The sequence below is a fragment of the Aplysia californica genome, unplaced genomic scaffold, assembly GCF_000002075.1.
Source record: "Aplysia californica isolate F4 #8 unplaced genomic scaffold, AplCal3.0 scaffold00002, whole genome shotgun sequence".
NCBI classification, from domain to species: domain Eukaryota; kingdom Metazoa; phylum Mollusca; class Gastropoda; order Aplysiida; family Aplysiidae; genus Aplysia; species Aplysia californica.
The window spans coordinates 1,649,452-1,655,503 of record NW_004797272.1 but is presented as its reverse complement, the minus strand read 5'-3'; the positions used below and the strand labels follow the sequence as shown (position 1 = coordinate 1,655,503).

Below are 6,052 nucleotides of genomic sequence, written 5' to 3'. Positions count from 1 at the left end.
CCCCCCCCTTTGTCTCTTTTCCCTTCTGTCTGAACACGTCAATCTCTGTGTGCCTTTTTTTCGGAAGCAAAAGTAGAGTAAATGTGACTTTAATTTCCTGCCGGGTAATTAGCAGTTTCCGTCCTCTAACGAATAATACCACTCTTAATTACAATACAATCTTTGCTGTCAGAAAAAAATGTTCGTTTTGTAACTGAAAATTTAATTAAAAGTACAAGTAAAAGATCATGTTCAAACAATAGTCGAGGACATGGATTCTTTCCCCTTACTGTCTCATTTTCGTACTCGAAGTTCGTGATTTAGCCCATGCACATTTAATTAAGATGAAATTTTGAAATAAATCTATACTGTATAAATCCTCCTTTCTTTACTTTTGCAAGTGCTCAAAGTTCAAAATACTCTTCAAAGTTCTAAACAGAGAAGATTATAGCCCCATTCTCTATTTGCAGGCCCTAGTAGAGCACAAAAGATAAAACCAATTGCTCGTGACTCGTAAACCTCACTTACCCCCCCCCCCCGCCCCCAACCCCTTTGTAAAAGCACATACAGCAACATACGTACTAGTGATTACACACATAAACTCAAACACACGTATTATTCACATGTAAAGCACTCATAATACTGATATAATTCAGCCCGCGTATGTAGGCACAAGTAGACAAATACAGAAACTCATAAATAAATACAATGTAGCTCCATTCTCATGTCTTCAGTGACAACTTCTTCTTTCTCTTCGGGTTTCAGATCTGGATCAAACATTGACGTAGGTGGTCGGAGCGGAGAGCGCGACTGGTAGGTCCTACTTCTTTACTTTCCCTGTGTTGTTGCTGTTAATCTATGTTACCTTTTTCCTACAGCACTAAATTATAAGTGGCGTCGGTAACCTAGTGGTTATGCTACCACCAGACTCGTAATCGTGAGATTGCGGGTTTGGGGGTTCGAGCCTCAGCTGGGTCGGACGTTGTGTCCTTGGGAAAGACACTACACGAATTTCCCTTTTGGCTTGGTCCTTTGGGAGATGGACGTTAAACTAGGAGGTCCCGCCTCTTAAGTAACCTTATAGTGTTGATAGGGGCGTTAAACCTTTACCATTTCATCATTTTCATTAAATGATAATAATAAATAATGATAAATAGCATTTATGCTGCGCATTTCCTCATTATTCTAAAAATAAAATGCTCATACATGCGCATTCTATTAATAAAAATCTCACATCTTAAAAATTAATAGGCAGGTGTGTACATAAATCATAGCATTATGCATATATATGTACATGTGTATTTAACATTTCTATGAGAATAATACTCACTCACTAAGCCTGGCGCAATGCGTTAATTGAAAAGAGATAGAATGTAATATAAACTCACGAACTGTCACAGTAAAATTGAAACTTGAATAGCTAGAAACGTTCAATAAAAACGTTCGTTCTAAAAACATTTCAGCTCTCTCTGTCTGTCTGTCTGTGTGTCTGTCTCTGTCTCTCTCTCTCTCTCTCTCTCTCTCTCTCTCTCTCTCTCTCTCTCTCTCTCGTTCCAAACATGGAGACCAAAGAACAAAAAGGAACGCTCGCTGTGTGTTTTGTAATTTTGTTTTGAGCTCCAAAAGGCTCTGATGGATGGATTATATAATTCCAGGGATTGTTTTAGATAAATAGGTGCAAAATCATTTATACATTTAAAACAGAAAATGGCAGTTTTGTATTTGATCCTTTCTTTTACTGGCAGACTATGTAGTTCTTTCAAAATTGGTGTTAAGTACTCTGATTGCCGATTGCTTTTGTTTCTTTATCAATTTTGCTGCTTGATTTTGGAGTACTTGTAACTTTTATAGTTTTTTGGCCATCAAACCAGATATAATAGCATTACAGTCATCGAATGTTGATAAAATCAGTGTTGTTACTAATATCTTGGCTGTTGCTTTAGTTAAATAATTTGTTTCACAGCCAATTTTTTAAAGCTGAAAATATATACTTTTTCTGAGCTGGCTAATTTGGGAGGACATAGACATATCATAATCCAACTGAACCCCAAGATTTTTAAGGCTTGTTTTTTAACGAATCGTATGATTACTGATGTTAATCTGTCTTTCTGGGAGATTTCTAACGGCTTTTGTATTTCCACTCAACATTATTTCCGTCTTGTCATTATTCAGTTCCGATTTATTACTGGTCATCCATATTTTTATTCTCGAATACATTTCTCAGTGGACTCGACTAAAAGTGATATTGGATCAAAATCAATAAACTTTATTGTCTGTAGACCATTATCATGTCGATGTACTTCTCTTTACTCAAAGAAATAAAGAAACAACCAAACACACGAACAAGCAAACCAACAAAAAAACTTCCATAATATGGTGTTGCATTCTGGGATGTTGGCACTTTCTTGGGATCTCCATGCATCCCGCTGTTCTTTTTTCTTTTTCTTTGTTAATCACACGCACGCACACACACACACACGCACGCACGCGCGCACACACACACACACACACACACACACACACGCACGCACACACACGCACACACACACACACACACACACACACACACACACACACACACACACACACACACGCACACACACACACACACACACACACACACGCACACACACACACGCACTCATATACACTCAATTTCACGCACGCTCATATATACTAATATAATATAATGTACATGTACTTTGTTTCATATGTATGTATATATGTATATGGAAAAAAATTCCTCACTATTATACCACCACCACCATAACTACATGAAATGTACTATTAATAACAGCCTTGATCATAGAATATTTCATTACTTTGAGCTAACTGGTTTCGTGCATCCAAGCCATTCCTTACTGGGTATCACCCACGAATGACCTTTGATTCTTTGCCAGCAATTTTTCATCTCCCCTCTCACAACAATGCCTCCCCCCCCCCCCAACTCACAATAATGATAAGTCGTGACTTACGAGTGGGTTGGGTATTAATGATTGTAGAAGGATATCGTAAATGAATATTCCAGCACAAGCCTCGTACTTAATAGTTACTGAAGCAGATTTTATAAAAGGGTGAGGCAGTTTGAATAGTGATCCAGGGTTGCCACTGTCGTGTGAACACAATCATTGACTGTCAACGTTATTGTATCTTTACCGTGAAATACTTTGTCAGGACAAATCCCTGACAAGAAGAAAAATGGAAAAAAGTGAGGTTCGCTAACATGAAATATCGCGCCGTGCTTGTATTAAAGATTTGCAGTGAATCTATATCGATTCTCAGCAAGGATTACATGTAATCACGATGTTGCTTAAATTGCCGCTTTCAAAATTGCAAACATGTACGGGCCCTTTGTTTTTCAAAAATTCCTAAAAAGGAGCGAGAAAAGATATGTTTACTTATCATTGCACTTTTGCCGTTCTTCGTTCTATTGAGCATTATTTTCTGCTCTTTTCAGCGAATAAACATTGTTCGGGATAAATTGATAGTTTGCTCACCAGTGTTACAGAATAACACTTATATATATATATTTATATATATATATATATATATATATATATATATATATATAGATAGATAGATATATAGGTCTATATTGTTATATTTGTTTGTTTGAGTAAAGAAAAACGCATCAATACAGTAACAAACATATGGTGCAAGAGAAAAGCAAGACAGACGGGCAGTAACAACAGGGTGAAAGAAAACACGTAGGGCCGAACAGTGGCGCCCTCCAGCCTCACTTATTTAGGTAATTACATGGTATACTAATTCCAGGGGCGCAGAATAACACGACTGACGGGGGTGATTGGCTGATAAATTATGCAGTGTCGTGGGCGGTTACTGTATAATTATGGAGGGATGTGTTCGTGATATTATATCTCCTTTGGGAGCAGTTACGTGGGCACGTTTGGAAATATGTTTTGAGTTGAGTTCAGGTGGGTGTTGGTAGTGGTAGTAGCGGTCAATATCATTGTTATCTTGCCTGACCAGTCAACTCTATAAATAGAACCTGAAACCAAAGATTCCCTGCAAGTAAAGAATCTTTACTGACACAACCGTGTACGTTCTGGGCCCTGCCACTACTATTAATACATGTAGTAGTGTAGTCTACAGTCTATGTCATAAGTACTACTAGATCTAGATCTAGAATCTAGATCTTGATAGATCAACAAACCTGTAGACATAAATGATAAATTTGCCTTAAATAAACAGTGATTGGTTCTAGATCTAGATTCTCTCACCTTACTAATTAACGTAACTAGATCTAGGTCTAGATCTAGTTATGTATCAGTAGAGTCTAGATCTGTCTGATGATGGCATGTTGACCTCAATCCAAATGTCAAAGGTTATTTCTTTGCTGTCCCCCAGGGCACAGAGCAGCGCTAGGGGACTGCACAGTCTCCGAGTAAGCAGCGCTAGGGGACTGCACAGTCTCCGAGTAAGCAGCGCTAGGGGACTGCAGTCTCCGAGTAAGCAGCGCTAGGGGACTGCACAGTCTCCGAGTAAGCAGCGCTAGGGGACTGCACAGTCTCCGAGTAAGCAGCGCTAGGGGACTGCACGGTCTCCGAGTAAGCAGCGCTAGGGGACTGCACAGTCTCCGAGTAAGCAGCGCTAGGGGACCCAGTGGGACTTCCATTGAAAAAGGTGGTGGGAAACATCTAAAAAAAAAACCCGGAGTGGTCTTGATTTTTGAATAACGCGAACGGGTTTTTCCGCTCATCGTGCTCTTTAACAAAAAGCACCGACAAAGCCAACAAAGGAGTTATCTGTGACGTTTCCGATTACTCTGAAGCCCAAATTCTTATTGCTATATTTCTTGTTCCGGAGAAACTTTGCAATGGCAGCATATTCCATGAGACGTAAGTTATTTGATACTTGGTTTTAAAAAAAAAAGTCTTCACACGTAATTGTTTTTATTATGGTTTCAGAGATGTGGCGTCGGTGGCCTAGATATCTAATGGTTGCCTCGGACTCGCAACCGTAAGAGGCCCGACGTTGTGTCCTTGGGAAAGGCACTTTACACGCATTTTCCTCACTTCACCCAGGTGGGAATGGATACCCGGCTATAGACAGCGAAAGATCTTGTCAGTTTGTTAGTGTTTGAGCGCTTAATCAGCTGCTTGCACTGTATGCTTCCCGGAAAGCTGAGAATGTTTCGGAGTGTTCTATGGTCTGCTGGGGTAATAATATAGTGTAAAGCGCATAGAACCTGCTGTTGAGCGGGGATATGCGCTATACAAATGCTATTTATTATTTGTTATTATTATTATTTGATAGGATCATTATCATTTCATGCAGAAAGCTCTGAAATTCGAGTTCCCGATGCAATGCAAAGTTTTACTATGACATGGGCTATAGGGCTAGCTAGATCTAGAATCTAGATTCTAGATCTAGATCTAGATATCTAGATCTAAGGTGGAGCCCTCATTTCTGAAGATCCTTCGTTGAAAAGTGGATGATATATTATCTAATTATCTAATTATGCATCGTATGGCTGCCCCGAGTTCTCGGAATCTTTCTGGGTCGACCATATTATATGAGACTTTAATTAAATCTGTTTTTGGGATTTGCAAATGTTTTACGCCCCAGTTGGCACATTGCATCTTTTTGGAGACGGGTTGCCTTGATCCCGCCTGTCAGGGCGAACCCGAATAGAGTGGGACGCACATTATCCCAGCTGACAGAATAACTAAAGTACTGAATAAAGTGGCTTCGCCCCGCCCAGGTGGATCGAACTCATGTCTCATGCGTACAGCAGCGAAGACTTAACCATTGCACCACTGGCACCTGCAAATCTATAGTTTTCTGTTTGAAGGGGAGACACGATTTGACACAGTGACGATATAACTAAGCTTGCATGGGTCACAGAAACTGATTGATAATATATATGTATGTACTTACTGCATCTGGCACCTTCCTGAGACATGGCATCCACTCCACTAAAATAGAGTAGCCTCGTTTCAATGGGGGAATTTCAATTTTCTTTTTAAAAAAGGGAGGGCTCGAAATGGATGGCCACGACACTAGGTAACTCATGGTTTTGTTTGTTTTTCTTTTGTGTTCTGATGGACGC

General features: G+C 39.6%; 1 protein-coding gene across 9 annotated transcripts in view; it reads left to right on the top strand.

The window, feature by feature from the left end:
- The window catches only part of LOC101854909, a 94,714-nt gene that overhangs the window by 50,639 nt on the left and 38,023 nt on the right, over positions 1-6,052 (top strand). For 7 of the 9 annotated variants that reach the window (XM_005088994.3, XM_005088997.3, XM_013088891.2 and 4 more), the window contains exon 3: positions 745-792. The exons of 1 other annotated variant lie outside the window; for it this stretch is intronic. The gene's annotated coding sequence lies outside the window, so the exon portion shown is untranslated. Of the gene's footprint in view, positions 1-744; positions 793-4,769; positions 4,839-6,052 lie in introns of those variants that run through there. One more of the 9 variants, XM_005088998.3, reaches the window with a different exon arrangement.